The 17,404-nt window shown below is 39.8% G+C and overlaps 1 protein-coding gene and 1 long non-coding RNA gene across 5 annotated transcripts in view; one reads left to right on the top strand and one right to left on the bottom strand.

The window, feature by feature from the left end:
• The window catches only part of LOC132496506 (uncharacterized), a 102,025-nt gene that overhangs the window by 13,862 nt on the left and 70,759 nt on the right, over window positions 1–17,404 (bottom strand). The gene's annotated exons all lie outside the window — the stretch shown is intronic.
• CDK14 (cyclin dependent kinase 14) overlaps window positions 1–17,404 on the top strand; it is a 614,965-nt gene that overhangs the window by 584,458 nt on the left and 13,103 nt on the right. The window contains exon 14 of one of the 4 annotated variants that reach the window (XM_060108928.1): window positions 16,203–16,279. The exons of the other annotated variants lie outside the window; for them this stretch is intronic. The gene's annotated coding sequence lies outside the window, so the exon portion shown is untranslated. Of the gene's footprint in view, window positions 1–16,202; window positions 16,280–17,404 lie in introns of those variants that run through there. 4 annotated transcript variants of the gene reach the window in all.

Here is a 17,404-nt window from a genome sequence, read left to right as displayed (position 1 = left end):
ACATTAACAAGCATGCCAGAAATGGTGTGCAGCATCTCCTGGGTTTGTTGGGAAGCTTGATTTGTGTTTAAGCTGTCAATTTAATCCACACTGCCTTTTTACTTTTATCAGGGTATTCTTCAGGTAGAAAGAAATGGAAGGAGCTTTTAGGCATGACTACTGTCCTAAATATAAAGTTGGTTTAAAAAAAAAAAAATCCCTACTCAGCCCAAATAGCATTGTGCTTTTATAATTCATTCTCTTCACATACAGTACCCTGCGTTATCATGGCTAATGTTTTCCTGCTGAGCTGCCATCATCTTTTGTCAAGCTGTCAGGGTATTAAACTGATGTACCTTCCACATTTGGATAGAGGTCATTATCCTGTTGCCTGGTTGCATTGCCTCTGCTGAGCAGGTTAACTGCTTGAGGTCTTTCATCTAGATAAATGTTCGCCAGCACTTTTGCTCTGTGATGACATGAGCTGTTCCTTAGAGGTCAAATAGTGATGCTATGATAAGTTGTTCCCTTTGAGTTCACAGATTCAGAAAGGACCAGAGTCCAAATTTCATCATCGGCCTAAAAATAATGATAAATGCTCATTTTGGCATATTTCTCCCCAAAGTGCTGGACTGGGGACTCTTTAAAAAATACATACTTATGTTTTAATTTTATATATAGAGAAAAATTTTGCTTTTAAGTATTTTATTGTTTCAGTATCATAAGTGATTCCACTGTGTCAGAATTGACCCCTTAGTTCTGATGACAGCAGAAATAAATTGTGTGTGTGTGTATGCATGCATAATAGATAAAATACATTGTAAGTTTTCAGGTTTGCTAATCTTAAAATAATATTTTAAGCATAAAGACTCCAATATTAGACACCTTGGTACCATCCAAATAGGAAGATAGTTTTTAAGTGGGGAGATATAATTAAGTCATTTCACTTTAGTGAAAATTGATTTGTTAACTAAGAAGAATTTTAGTTTGCTTTTATTTCATTTTTTATAATGAAGAGTATACCAAATTAAAAGGAAAAATGATTTTAAGTGATTATATTATAACCAAATATAACTTTTATAAAAAGCTCATTTTTGAATTCTTGTTTTCAATTCAACTTTTTTCCAAATTTTTTTATTGTGGTAAAATACACATAACATAAAATTTACCTTCTTAACCATTTTTAAGTGTACAGTTCAGTGATATATCACAAGGTCGTACAACCATCACCATCCATCTCCAGAAGTCTTTTGTTTTTTAAAGTGGTTTTTCAACTGAAGCAGGCCTTACCTCTCTATTTACCATGACTATTGTTATATGAGCTAAAAAATGCTTTTACGAGTAAATAGAACACATTTTTTAATAAAATCTTTTTTAAATGCCACTTTAAACTATAGTCTCTTTTAAAATGTAAACACATGGAATCAACTTTCTTGACATTGTATAATTTTAGGCCAAACTGCTTAATTTTAATATTTGACTGCCTCATTTCCAATTGGATGATATATTTAGTCTTCTAAAAATATATTTAGGTTTTTTTTTAATGTGTACTATTATTTTCAACAACTGGACTAGATTTTAGATTATTGTTTTATTATTAAGGGTCAGTTATATGAAGTCCACAAATTTTATGATAAAACAAAATTTAAAACCTGCCTAGAAGTACCATCTTACAGAACTTGGAATTAGTGAGGTCAAATGCACTGATAGTTTTATTCATGTATTCATTAATATCTGTTAGGTGGTGTAGAAACAAACATGAGTGAAACAGTGAGAACTGTCTTCAAAGGAAGATTCTGTATTCCCTTTCCTATCCATTAATTATATCATCATCAGCACAGTTGCCCAAACTATAAAGTTGAGCATCCTCCATGATGTGCCGTTTCTTAACCAGATGTTGAGTGAACGACCAAGACCTGTCAGTTCCTCCTAAATATTCTTAAAATCCATTTTCTCTTCGACACTCCACACTGTCTTCTAGCCTTAGCTGAGACCCTCTTCATCCCTCATCCTAAGCTGTTCCTCTGCCTCTGGTTACTCCCATGCTGTCCCTCACCGCCACCCAGCTTCCTTACTGCCAAGGGAGTTTTCTTTCCGAAAAACCAATCTGATCAGTCACTCCCTGCTTAGAGAGCATCCTCTCATCCATCCCAACCTTACCGCGTAGAACTGTTGTGAGCTGTACAAATCTCCAGGTAACAAACAAAGCGATGGACCCACTTTAGGTACCCAGAAAGCCTCCTCTAATTAAAGCACCCAGACTCATTCTAATAATAAATGCTGTGCTTCTAGGGACGTATCAACTAACTTGGGGAGAAGGGAGGCCACCTTCATCTACCTTATTAAGAGATGCATTTCCAATAAAAAAAATTTAGTCTTATGTTTAATACTTATTTTCAATTTTGCAGTATTTTGGCACTTTGATCAATTTGTCTTGGGAAATTTTTTAAATTTAAATTACTGTATATATTTATGCTATGGGGCATTGTACAACGATAAATAAATTCCATGATAAGAATGTATTATATTAGGATAAAATTCTATTTAGGGAAGTGGGATGGAAGTACTAAAGGAGAAAAAAGTATGATATAAAATTTCCAACTGTTAAATAATTTAATCATGTACTTTTAAAAATGGATGATAAGATCAAATATACTTACATTGGACCAAGTTTAAAGAATGATATAAAATATTTCACAATGTCAATATTTTCAATAAGCCAAACATTACATTCTTTGCTACTATTAAAGTTATGATCAAAATATCCTATTTCAGCTTTAAAATGTGCAGAAAAGTACATAGTTTAACAAAAACATTTATGGAGTAGTCAAGCAAAAAACATTGAAGACTATACAATTAGACTGATGGGATTCCAGTCCTAGAAACGCTGAGCAAATGTATGGAATGTTTATCCCCTATACCTTTAAAAGGGTTGTTTTTTACCATTATTTTATTTTAGTGTTATTAATAGACAAGTAGGCGAGATAACTTTCCTCCTAATTATGCTAAGCAATAAGTATTATCCAAAGGCTAATCAGTAGCCACCAAGGACCCAGGGCTTCTGCACATCTCTGTAGCTGGGCCTATGCCAGAGGGCCCCGCTAATCTCCAGTGGGTACAGAACTTACTGGATTTCTTCTGTAAGCATATGACTACTCTTCCCAACTTTATTAATTCCTGTCCTTGCTACTGATCTAGCATGAAAGAAGCTGGGGCAAGAGTTCAGTGTTCTTATTGGGATTTAGAATTACACAGTTGAGAAGTTAATGACATCCAACATTGTCATTAAACATACAACTTTCTAGCCTTGAATTTTTTTATTGCGCTCACGTACCAGGAGCTCATGGACAGTGGGTTAAATGTGTAATAGGATCATTTTTAATGGATCCAGTGTCCAGATTCCCCCTGTCAGCTGAGATACCAAAAGCACAGCCCCATGATTACCTCAGAGTTAACATCAACGTTTATCATGAAAGAATCTTTGCTGGATGCTTGGGATGCAAAATGCATCACAAATTCACATCATTCCTGCCTTCAAGGAGTTTACTTACTAGTTCTTATGAAAAGTTTAAATAATAATGCAGTCCATGCCAGGGCTATTAAATAGTCATTAAAGTGATATTTAATGACATTGAAACATGGTCTATGCCTATCACTAAGTGAAAACAGCAGGCTGCAAAACAGCTGTGCATAGTACAACCCCATTTCAGTAACTGAAGTATATACATATATGCATGAAAAAAAGATAGAAAATTATAAGCAAAATGTTAACAGTGTTTCTTTCTTGATCAAGTAGAACTGTGCGGTAGTTTAACTGCCTTTTGGCGCAGTTTAACTTCTACAATGAGGAGATCCCTTTGGTAATAAAGCTGTTGTCATTGGGCTTGGGGTGACTCTGGGTTTTAGGTATGAGGCTATGGGCTGTGAACAGGACAAGACTATTAAGACAAACAGGAAAACCTGCATCCCTTAAGATCATTTTTGGAGGTCAGAGCGGAGGTAATCGTACCTGAAGAGACGGCCAGCCACCCATACACTCACCCTCATCAGATCCACTTCCACTCGGTGTTCTCTGGCAACAGGTTCCGTCCTTGCTGGCAAGCCAGGAAGGATTGGAGACAGAAGTGAACCATCCCATGAAGCTCTTACGCGGCATACACTTTAGGCCTTGACCTCTGTAGCCTCCAGGAATAAGTGCCTGAAGGAGGGCGAGTCAGGTTCTACATATATGGTCCTAGTGCCCATTTTCTGGGGCCTCTGTCCCATGTGTCTCTCAGCTTTTCCAACTATGGAAAAGTATTTTGACATTCTGCCCTCAGGAGTTTAGGGGGAGGGAGCTTGTGGAGAGAACTCTGTCTTGCCATTGAGGCCTGGCTCCAGCCCTCACAAGCTAGGTCATCTGGAAAGTTCCTTAATGTCTCAGGTATATCAGAAAATATCTTTCAAATGGGGATTGTACCACCTGCCATGCCTCCTTTAAATGACAATTTGACAGAAAAAGAAGGAAGCACTTTTTTTTTTTTTAAGAAAAGACCTATCCAAATACAAGAGATTCATATTAGAAAACCTAACTTTACACTGAGAGGTTATCAGGAGACTTGTTTTTTTGTTTTTGGGGTTTTTTTTTTAACATCTTTATTGGAGTATAATTGCTTTACAATGGTGTGTTAGTTTGTGCTTTATACAAAGTGAGTCAGTTACACATATACATATATCCCCATATCTCTTCCCTCTTGCGTCTCCCTCCCTCCCACCCTCCCTATCCCACCCCTCTAGGTGGTCACAAAGCACTGAGCTGATCTCCCTGTGCTATGCGGCTGCTTCCCACTAGCTATCTGTTTTACATTTGGTAGTGTATATATGTCCATGCCACTCTCTCACTTCGTCCCAGCTTACCCTTCCCCCTCCCCGTGTCCTCAAGTCCATTCTCTAGTAGGTCTGTGTCTTTATTCCCGTCTTGCCCCTAGGTTCTTCATGACCTTTTTTTTTTTTTTACATTCCATATATGTGTGTTAGCATACGGTATTTGTTTTTCTGACTGACTTCACTCTGTATGACAGACTCTAGGTCCATCCACCTCACTACAAATAACTCAATTTCGTTTCTTTTTATGGCTGAGTAATATTCCATTGTATATATGTGCCACATCTTTATCCATTCATCTGTTGATGGGCACTTCCATGTCCTGGCTATTGTAAATAGAGCTGCAGTGGACATTGTGGTACATGACTCTTTCTGAATTATGGTTTTCTCAGAGTATATGCCCAGTAGTGGGATTGCTGGGTCGTATGGTAGTTGCATTTTTAGTTTTTTAAGGAACCTCCATACTGTTCTCCATAGTGGTTGTATCAATTTACATTCCCACCAACAGTGCAAGGGGGTTCCCTTTTCTCCACACCCTCACCAGCATTTATTGTTTGTAGATTTTTTGATGATGGCCATTCTGACCGGTCTGAGATGATATCTCATTGTAGTTTTGATTTGCATTTCTCTAATGATTAATGATGTGGAGCATTCTTTCATGTGTTTGTTGGCAATCTGTATATCTTCTTTGGAGAAATGTCTGTTTAGGTCTTCTGCCCATTTTTGGATTGGGTTGTTTGTTTTTTGATATTGAGCTGCATGAGCTGCTTGTAAATTTTGGAGATTAATCCTTTGTCAGTTGCTTCATTTGCAAATATCTTCTCCCATTCTGAGGGTTGTCTTTTCGCCTTGTTTATGGTTTCCTTTGCTGTGCAAAAGCTTTTAAGTTTCATTAACTCCATTTGTTTATTTTTGTTTTTATTTCCATTTCTCTAGAAGGTAGGTCAGAAAGGATCTTGCTGTGATTTATGTCATAGAGTGTTCTGCCTGTTTTCCTCTAAGAGTTTGATAGTGTCTGGCCTTACATTTAGGTCTTTAATCCATTTTGAGTTTACTTTTGTGTATGGTGTTAGGGAGTGATCTAATTTCATGCTTTTACATGTAGCTGTCCAGTTTTCCCAGCACCACTCATTGAAGAGGCTGTCTTTTCTCCACTGTATATTCTTGCCTCCTTTATCAAAGGTAGGTGACCATATGTGTGTGGGTTTATCTCTGGGCTTTCTCTCCTGTCCCATTGATGTATATTTCTGTTTTTGTGCCAGTACCATACTGCAGAGACTTGGTTTTTACTGACATTTTAGCCAGATTATATTTCCTTGAAAATGTTGAGGAATTGGGCCTCCCTGGTGGCGCAGTGGTTAGGAATCCGCCTGTCAATGCAGGGGACATGGGTTTGAGCCCTGGTCCGGGAAGATCCCGCATGCTGCAGAGCAACTAAGCCCCTGTGCCACAACTACTGAGCCTGCTCTCTAGAGCCCACGAGCCACAACTACTGAGCCCACATGGCACAACTACTGAAGCCTGAGTGCCTAGAGCCCGTACTCTGCAACAAGAGAAGCCACCACAATGAGAAGCCTGCAAACCACAACGAAGAATAGCCCCGCTCACCGCAACTAGATAAAGCCCACGTGCAGCAATGAAGACCCAGTGCAGCCAAAAATAAATTAATTAAATGAATAAAGAATTTAACTAGATGCTGTCTTTAAAAAAAAAAAAGAAAATGTTGAGGAATAAATTTTGCACTAGAGAGGGAAAGCATGCCCTAACATTACCATAGCTGAAGTTCTGCTTTCCAAGGCAGATCTGTTTCCAGGAATTAAGTAAACACCAGCTCGGAGATTCACGTTGCAAACCTCTAATGCCTAGGTGACGTCTAAGGGATTTAAACAAGCTACAGGATATATGATTCAAAGGACAAAAAATAAAGTGATTAAGAAAAATCTTCTCTATGGCAAGGAAACAGCAGATTGTTTCCATTAATCTTATGAGTAATTTTGTTTTTGTTGGCAGAAAGCGAAACCCGGGGCAAGTGTGGTGCACAGTGGGAGGGAGGACTTACTGGAACAGCGCAAGGGTTGTGTCACAGCCACTGCAACGCAGTACATTCGAAGCTGCGTTCTTCTCCCCATACAAATCGGCTTCCCCTCCCAGCTTTTCTCTTCTCATCCTTGGTCCCACTGCTCACTGGGGCTCTAGCTCTCCTTTCGTCTGCATCTCCTATCGGCCTCCAGGGCCTGCCCATCTTTGCCTTGAACCGTATCTTGAATGTCTGTGCTTTTCTCCATTCTCTCATCTCACACCTGTGTCCCTGTAAGAGATCCTCTGGGCTCAGCCAATCACACGGCAAGCATTTATAGAGTGCTTGCTGTGACTACAAGCTCCCCCTTGTTCCCCTCCACCCAGAATGGTGACATATAATAAGTCGTCCGAAATGTTGTTTTCATCACGTCATTTCCCTTCTCAGAGATCTGAAGGAACTCTTTATTTCTTTCCACCACAAGTCTAGCCTCTTCTGTTTAGATTTCCAAGGCTTTTCACAATCTGACTCCATCCTACTAGAATCTACCCCCAAAGTCCCACTTCTCTACTCAGATCAAATGCTGTCTCCATGTTTCATTTATTCATTTTCTCCATACTGATGTGCTGTATACCTGCTATATATATATGCCAGGCACAGCGCTAAGTGCCTAAGAATATGATATGGTTCTTTCTGTGAGAAGCTCCAAAAGTCTAAAGGTGGAAATATATAAAGAAACAACATAATATGATATGATCAAGGTTCCTTCAGGGGTTGTATAGTGCACTGGTTAAGTTCAAAGAGGAAAGTGCTGATTCCACCTGAGAAATCAGGCTGACGATTTTGTCTAGAGGGACCAGGGAAGTTGTCCAAAGGAAGGGAAACCTGAGAGTCAAAAGCTGGTGTCCCTACCTCATACTAAAATCCAGATCTGGGCTTCCCTGGTGGCACAGTGGTTGAGAGTCTGCCTGCCAATGCAGGGGACACGGGTTCGTGCCCCGGTCCGGGAGGATCCCATGTGCCGCGGAGTGGCTGGGCCCGTGAGCCATGGCTGCTGAGCCTGCGCGTCCAGAGCCTGTGCTCCGCAACGGGAGAGGCCACAGCAGTGAGAGGCCTCTGTACCGCAAAAAACAAATAAACTAACAAAAAATATATATATAGTTAAGTACTCTGGTAAGCTCTTTGCCACAATTAGGACATCCCTCTCTTTTTCATATTGCAGTCAAAACACATGAGAATCAATAAACAACCACTTCAGCATTAGGTTTACATCCATACTTTAGTGAGGGCAAGTATCATCACAGGGAGTACGTGGAAATCTCTTAGGACAGATGGTCAGTAACTTCTTCCAAACATATTTCTGAACATGGTAATGTTCCCTTCCCCATTAATCTGGTAATTTTCTTCCTTTTTACTATGAAGTATTACTTTCATTTGTTGAGGATGGTAATAATTTTCAGATCAGGAAGAGTAAGGGAACCAGCATCTATTGAGTAATCCCTGAGTACTGAGACTTATTTTGTGATTCATTGTAATTTTTTTTAAAAAGAAATTTGATTTCCAGTAGTTAAATAAATATTTTTAGGAATAGCACTTAAACATTCCTCACGTATTTTAACTCATACCCTTTATTACTGATGAACAAACAGTGAGACAAAATGCAAGTGTTGATCAACCCTCAATGGAATTGAGAGGAAAGAAGTAGTAGAGAGAATCTAGTGTTTATCCCCTCCCACACTAAGCAATTGGAACCACTATCCAGGTGAAACAGAGCCCTCAGTGGTAGTGGAATATCTATCTGGGGATAGAGTTGTAATCAGTTGTCAGTTTCTCCCCTTGGATTCTGAGTTCACCAGCTAAGAGCTAGACGCTCAGGACCAAGGTGTAGTATGTGTGCAGATAGATAAATAGGTAGCTTAGATATATATATAAGATAAACAGATGATAGACAGATGCTGCTGTTATGTTTAGAGTAAGATTTTCAAAATCTGTAGTTAAAATTTTAGATAAAAATTACCAAGTCCAAGTCTTTTGTCTCAGTGCTCAGTATAAAATATGATTGTAAAAAAAAATAGTCATTGGATGAAGAAGGTAATTCCATTGCCTTATTGTCAACATTATATCATACCTTAAAATCAGATGTGACTGTGGAACAACAGTTTATCCATATGTTGTATAACTGTTGATCAATTTGAAATAAGAGATTCAAACCTTGTTTCCTTTCTGTAAATAAGAGGATAAAATTAAAGCATTTTAAATTTGAAGGGTTCATCTTTAACTTAGTAATAACCAAATTTTAGTGCCTAAAAGTGTGTACTTATTTGATTTTCTTTCTTCATACATGTGTCTTATGTGTTCGTAGTTAAAGTGGTTGAGCAACATTTGACATTCGTGATTATTTTCTATTTAGATATCATAGCTCTCTTTTTCCTCTTTATCATTTCACTTCATTATTAATGCATTGAAAAGATATTACCAAAAAAATCACAAAATAATTCAATTTTGATATAGAATGTGAAGCAGGAAATATACTTTACTTCTTCCTTCCTTTTCTGAACAATTTTCTCTTAAACACAAGTATATTTAGCAAGGCTTTAAACAGTACTGAGCAAGTTTTTCATTGCAGTTGCCAAATACTAACCATCTCACGAACTCACAGTTATGCAGCAGTTATGGATCACGTTGTGTGTATGTTCATTATACAAATAATTAATAAGTTATGTATTCCAATAATTAAATTTCAATAATAAAACTTTCTTATTGGAAAGTATTCAAATAACACAAAGGAATATCTAGTAAAACTTTAAAATTCCCAACCTGCAGAAAATCTTGATCTCCTTCCAGAGGTATCCACTATTAATAGCTGGTATATATCATTCTAGATGCTTTTTGATATACATAACATTTCATGCTTATAATTTCAAAGCATACCATTACTTAAATTTTACTCAGGTTCAAATTATATGAAATTCATGTTACCCAACCTGAGAGTGATATTCATATGAGAATTCCAATTTTTGCACCAGGTATCTGGCGACTTTCCTATTGCTAGCAGGAAGAAATACAAGCAAAAATAGAATACTGTAAAGCTTGACAGACATATCCAGTACTACTATCCATTTTTTAATATAAAAGCATGGATTTTCTTGTATGGCTTGTGGTATTTTTCTCTTTACCTTATCAAATTCTGTTCTATTGCTTTTCAGAATTGAGTCTTCTCTCCTGCCCACATCATTTAAGAGTTACTACCGTTACAATACAGTAGAAAGAGTATGGGATTTGGAGTAATAAAATCTGGTACAAGTTCCAGCTTTGCCACTTACTAGCTGTGAGTCCTTAAGTAAATTATGTGTATTCTCTACCCCTCATTTTCCTCATTGGAATAAGGAATGGTAAACCCAGCTACCTCACTAGGATTGTTTTGAAGAGTAGAGACTTGTAATCCAAATTAGACATGATAAACATTGTGTCATTCAGGATGGACCAAGTTTTGCTGTGGCTTAATATAACAAACGTTTATTTCTTGTTGACACTGTATGTCCATATATGAGTCATGAGAGGCTCTGCTCAGGGATGCAGGGTAACAGAGGCTGCATCTCTATACAGTCTTCCTCAGCCACCTTGGCAGAGGGAAGAAACCTGGCAAGAGGAATACTGGCCCTTAAGGCAACCACATGGATATGTACATCTCCTTGGTCTGAGCAGGTGGAACGGCCATGCCTAACTTCCAAGGGAGACGTAAAGGGCATTCCACCCAGGATCCAGAAGACAGAGAGCTGGAACTTAGTGAAGAGCACTAATGACCACTAATGTTTGCAAACATTAGAGATAATGTAAAGCGTTTCGAGGGAAGGGTGAAAAGTCATTCCTTGTTATTTTCTTTGATCCCAAAGGTATTCAAGAAAGATTTCCAAGGAAGGAAAACAAGTCTGGGGACAAAAATGGGAGCCTTGTGTGGGAGTCAGGCATGGTGGAAAGGAACACAGGGTGAGGAATTCAACAAGAAAAGAAAGTGAAGGAAGGGAGAGCGTCAAAGTGAAGCAAGCTGGGTCTCGTGTGACTAGAGACTGAGCCCCATGCTTCTAGATCTGCAGAGGGTTGCAAACTGCAGCCTAGGTGAACTCCTCCTCAGTCCCCTCCATATATCATTAGATGTAGGATGCCTGCCTCACACAGAAGACCTCAAAGCCACTTTACTCCACCTTTGAGCTCAGTTCCTGGTATTGCCTCTGCTATCTGGTCTCACTGTTGGCGTTGTGTTCTTGTTTTGGCCTTTGCACAGCTCCTGGGGCTCTTTATCATGGAAGATCACTACCCAATCCAGGGGTGGCAACACCATGGCCACCAGGCTTCACAAGCCACTAAAACAGTCACAGCAAGGTTTTCTTTCTATCCCCTCAGAACCTCTAAAGAGCATCCTATTTTCTTGGTGCTTTAAAGTAAAGGAAGAAGTCTCCCTTATTGTGTATAAGGAAGGCATGTCAACATAAGTGGAAATAGTTTAGATTTCATTATTCCAAGTCCAGTTTTTCCTAAAATTCCTCTACTTTGGCTTAATTGTAGAAGGGTTACAAATCTATAAGAGGGTTAGGATCCCGTATCTGTATGTTTAGAATTTCTCTGGTCAGAATATTCCTTCAAAAGTATCACCACCAGGCATCAGACGGTGTGGGTGTGTATTTTCATGTGTGTGAGTGTGCTGAGGGAAGGGTGCATGAGGAAAGAGGAAATGTGAAGCTTCAAAAAAGGAAATGGGGAATGGTCTTGTTGCATTTAATCAGTGGAAAACCGTGGTCAAAAAAATGTGTATTTTTTTTGAAACTCTTAGTCTCTTTATCTTATGCTCAAAGGAATAAATTTTATAAAATTAAGCTGTATAAAAGTAAAATTATGTGGATCAGAGAACTAAAGCAATTCTGTGCAGATTCCCTTGATCACCCAAACCAGCAAGCAGATCCGTGGGAGGAGCAAGGTAGAGGGACGGTTAGGTGTGGTTGCTATGGCAACCATGTGCTGATTGGAATAAGACTGAGGAATCATGATTCATCCCTGGCTCCACATTTTCCTTGTCTCTTCTTAACTGGCCCCTAAAGATTTGCAGTCCTTGGGGTCTCGGTGCTACCAAGGCAGGTCACAGAGAGACACTGTGCAGCCAGAGGTAGCTGTCCCCTAGCAATAGCAAGGAAGGCACAAGTTATTCATGTGCCTGGGATGTACGGTACAAGTATAAATACGGTTTAACCAGAGAGATGAAAATGAGCAAGAATCATCAGAATGCCAAGCTTCCAGGCCAAGTCCTGGAATGCCACAACTCTGAAATGACAGAACCAAAGTGAGGCCATAGAAGCCAGATCAGCCTGTGAAGTGCAGATATAAAAGACCATGAGTTCGTTTTCTGATGTTAAGAAAAAACACTGGTATTGACAAGAGAGACAAAGGTTTGTCCAGAGGGTTGGAGTGGGATGTACTTTTCCAGCACATGTTTCTGAGCTTCAGCTTTCTCATCCATAAGATGAAATGCTGCCTTGAAGGTTGCTGCGGGGACCAGAGGCATAATAAATCCTCCACAGCTGCTCAAATGAGTTGTCTGTGACCCTTTTCTGAGGGGGAAAATACGGGTGGCCATATTAAGAACAATTGCAAAATCTTGGCTGATATCGTTTTTACCTCAATAGGGAAGATAGGAGTTCGGTGTCATTGGCAAAGCTGTGAGAAGAGACTCTGAAGATCATCTCTTTAGATCCCTACTTGGGGATCTAAAGAATGCCCATTTGTGCTTCTCCTTTTGGCTGCTGCCTTCATCAAATAGAATGGGCTAGGTTCTGCCTCTCTTGATGAAACATGATGCATGGACTAGGTGACATTTTTATTTTGTTTTTGTTTGGTTGGTTGTATTCTTATCATCTAGGGAGGGTGTAGGAAATCACATAAGCCTCTAACCAATCTTAACAGGAGTGTCCACAGTCTGTGCCCCTTGTTCAAAAGGAATTACCTTCAAGGACTTAACTTTCAGGGAAGGTTATTTCCTCTGCAGTATGCTCTAGAATTGTGGCTAGATGATGGAAATGCTGCTTAATGCTTCAGCATTCTCACTCTCCAATCCTGAGGTTCTTGACCTGCGGGGTCCATGGGTCTATGAATGGAATTCAGAAGATCTGTGAGCCAACTGAAATTGTATGAAAAAAGCTGCCTGTAGTTATATGTGTAGATGGAGTTTTCTGGAGAGGATTCCTTGGTGTTCATCTGGTTCTCAAATTTGGCAGTGACTCAGTTTAAGAATGATCATAATCTGAGTACTCTGTGTCTGTTCTCTTGTTGGCAGTTGTATTTATCAGTGTTTTGTCCACTGAGGAGTTGGTAAGAGTAGAAAAATAGGGAAGACATTAAATAGTAAGAAAAATCATAATCTCAGATTCTGACTTAAAACTGATCTCTCCATTACATAGCAATGCAACAGTTCCTATGCAATACCATTAAAAACATTAAATAATGTACGCAAAATGTGTACATTTTACTGTAAGTAAAATTTACCTGAACACCATAAATACATATTGCACTCTAATTAACAATATGCATATTTAGGGGTGAAGTATACTGACATCTGCAACTTACTTTGAAAAGCATCAAAATAATAGGATTGATTAATGGATGAATAGAAGCATAGGCAGATGAATAGCTATGTTACAAAGCAAACACATCAAAATGTTAATTGTAGAATCTTTGTAGCGGGTATATGGATGTTCACTGTATAATTCTTTTGTTTTTCTGTATATTTGAAAAGTTTAATAAAATGTTGGAAAAATATATGATCATAATACTTAGAGTGCATACAACTGTATATGACACAGAAGACAATAAGGATCGAAAGAAATGAATGGACGTTGATTTTATAACTTTGATATTTATCGATTCAATTTAGAGGTAATTCTTTAGTACACAGAAGTAAATCTACAAATGTTCAAATTTCAAGTGCAGAGAATTTATGGTCAAGAGGAATTACTGTGATGTATCTGTGTGCTTAGCAAGACAGCCCTCTGAACAGTGACCATGATTGCATATTTTCCCCAGATTTGGTAGGGTTTGCATAGTTTTATTTGGAGCTTGTTCTAACACAAAGCTCTTCTTGCCTTCAATTATTTTCTAGTCTATTTCTTTGCTTGATTGCACACCATGAATCTTAATAATTTTCCTCTACCTATCTGCTTCAGATACATCTTATCTGAATCACCCATCTCTAGTATGTAGACAGGCTTAACACACTACACCCCAGCGAGTGAAAGAAAGAGTTGCTGTGTTCTTCTTTACATTTTACCAGGCATATATCAGTCTCTAAAAATCAACCTGTTAGAATTTTTCCTAATAAGAGAGTACTAAACGAGATGAGATTTAACTTTACCATGTTAATCCAGGCATGAGTAGTTTTACATCCTGCTTGGACCAACGTGCTTAATAATTGATCATGAGAACCATATAAACTCTGGCACTAAAACCTGGGAGGTTACTAATTAAAAAACAAAAGAGTTTTTCCATTTTAGCATCGCAGGCCCAGCTCATTGTAGGTGACAGCTCATTCGACCCACTGAATCCAAGAGTTGCAAAAGGAGCAAAACCAAAACAGCTTATTGCAGCTGATGAGCTGTTTTGTTTTGTTTTCACACTTGTATACTTCATACAGTATACATTATAGTTAACTATTATGTTTCAAGTAAAACTGTGGTGATTTTTCCCCCCATGACAATGAAGCAACTAAGTCACTAGATCTGTTTTTTGGTTTTTTTTTTTTTCTTTCTTTCTAATGACCCCAGTGTTCAAAGTCAGATCTTTTGAAAAGGACTTAACAGAGCATCATGAGACGTGATAGGTGCTTAGGGTGCAGTTCTAATGCCAACAGACTGGAAAACAAACAGCATAATCCAGACAAGACATAACTTTGTTCTTTAGCATCTGTGTGAAGAGGAAATCCGATCTTTCTGGGATGTGCTCCCGCTCACAGGTGTGGAAGAGAAGATGTCAATTCCCGACTCACCACATTGTGGGTGGGATTCTGATTTGGGGCAAGGCGACAGGGTATTGCATTGTCTCTCACAATAAGAGCTCGATTCACTTAACTCCATGCTTTTGTTTCAGTCGGCCACAAGCAGACGTTAAAAAAGCGTGAAGCATCCCTTAATCCCATGAGCCTGGTGTGTGCTGGCTCCTGTCACTGCATTCTCCAGCTCTGTTGCCAATGGAAGTGAGAGATGGACCCCAGGCTTGCAACCACTGTCCTTTGCTCTGCCACCAAACCACTGAGCTGTTGGCACTTTAATCGTTTTATACCAGGAGGAAACCAATTGTGTTGATGTGAATGTCTTATTCATCGGACATTACAGGCTTCACATTTTTAAGGAGCTGAAGCTCCAAGTCCCCAATGTGCAGCCGCAGTGAATCAAGACAGGAGTGCCGTGATGACGTTTTCGAATTTATTGCAGTTGCTCTTTAAAAGATTTGACAGTATTTTAGAATTCTAAACGCCACAATTTGAAAGCCTGTCTGAGGTTGTGTGCTAATCAAAAACAGTAAATCATGTTTGACTTACAAAGGTCAGCAGAGTAGTAAAACTCAGAGTTAGTGCATACTTTTTTTCTTTTCCTTTTAAATGTGTAGACAAATATAGAGACTCAAGTGAATAGACAATTTATCAAGGACCTAAGGCATCTTTCTGGTGCATGAAAATGTCCCAATTCTCCCCACGGGCTACGTTTTGAAAATTGCAGTCCTGGGGAAGAAGCTTAGTTTCTGTGTCATCCTGAGTCCAGGACACTCTAGATATTTCTCACGGGCAGAATAAGACCTTTCCACATTAAGTGCTACAAAATCTGGTGCTTTGTGAGCAGTCACGAGACATTTGAAGACCCTGCTGCATTATCTGATTTGATGTCATCCTGAAAACAACAACTATTTACGCACAGATTTCACAGAGGCAGCTGTGACTTCACCTGTGTGGAAGGCGCACACCTGCCCTTGGTTGAGGACTGCCCTGGCGACTCCCCTGCTTAAAAGCCTCTAAGCCCTCCTCTGTACATACAGAATAAAGCCCCAAACCCTAAGCAGGGCACGTAAGGCCCTCCACTCCACCAGCCTGCCCTACCCTGTCAGCTTCCCCTGCACTCTGTTTCCTGACCTCCAAATATGTGCCTGCCCCACTGGCCACTCACTGCTTCCCAGAGCCCTAGGCTATTCGAGAACGCCCTCCTTCCTCCTTTCTACACACTAAACTTTTATTTATCTTTCAAAGCCCAGCTCTTCCTCACTGCATTGGTACCTCTAGGATAACGCTTCCATTCTCCATTTTGACTTATAGGTTGCTGTTGTCCTGTCGTCCCCCTCCAAACTCTTGAGGCTCCTGAGGACGGCAGTGGTGTGCTGGTAAATATTTAGCAGCCATCTCTCCAGAAAGAGCAGGAAACCCTGAGTGGTCAATTGTCTGTATCCCATGGTGTAAATACACCTTCTTCCATTGCCAATTTCAAGGGTGGCTGTGTTTAATAACAGCTTGCAAAATTCCTGAAAATTTTAGCATCGGGCTCTCACAAGCCAGTTCAAGCCAGCTTCAGAACACCACTGGGACCTTGCTTTAACAGTCTTTGGAATAGTCTCCTCTTCCCCCCTAAACGCTGTGCTTTCCTTAAAAAAGAGATGTTCAGTGTTTCCTGGATTGAAATAGGCAAGCCAGCTGATTGGCTCTGCCGCAGCTCATTGAGTGGGGTGTCATTTGCACAGAGATTCGGGGGATATTTGCACCTCTTGTCATTTGAGAGTGGTGGCCTTAGCCATCTCCCTCGTGCCACGGTGCGCAGGCATGTGTGAATTTAAACAGATGGATTTATTGGAAGTGCAACTGAGGACTGTGGTGAGGAGCAAGTTGATGGTCTTGAATCCAGCAACCTCATTAGAACAGAATGTGATCCACCATGGCGTCAGTAAAACACAGAGGAAATACTAAGACACAGATTTGGGAAGATAACTGACAAATTCTTTGAGGGAGGAGAGAATGCTATAGGCTCAGATCTCAACATCTTTTCAACAAATCTTTTGTCATTTTACTTACTTACTTACTTATTTATTTATGGCCGCATTGGGTCTTCGTTGCTGCGCACGGGCTTTCTCTAGTTGGGGCAAGCAGGAGCTACTCTTCGTTGTGGTGCACAGGCTTCTCATTGCGGTGGCTTCTCTTGTTGTGGAGCACCGGCTCTAGGCGCATGGGCTTCAGTAGTTGTGGCACACGGGCTCAGTAGTTGTGGCTCGCGGGCTCTAGAGCACAGGCTCAGTAGCTGTTGCGCATGGGCTTAGTTCCTCCACGGCATATGGGATCTTGCCAGCCCAGGGCTCGAACCCGTGTCCCCTGCACTGGAAGGCAGATTCTTAACCACTGCACCACCAGGGAAGCCCTCTTTTGCCATTCTTGATGTGAGCCTTTGTCTTACTTTTGTGACTCACAATTTGAGATTGGAACGTCAGCATATTTTAGTTCATGTAGTAAAGTGCCAAGCTGGCTAGCTCTGT

Source organism: Mesoplodon densirostris, chromosome 9, assembly GCF_025265405.1.
Source record: "Mesoplodon densirostris isolate mMesDen1 chromosome 9, mMesDen1 primary haplotype, whole genome shotgun sequence".
In the NCBI taxonomy this organism is placed as follows: Eukaryota; Metazoa; Chordata; class Mammalia; order Artiodactyla; family Ziphiidae; genus Mesoplodon; species Mesoplodon densirostris.
This window is presented reverse-complemented; position numbering and strand designations above follow the sequence as displayed.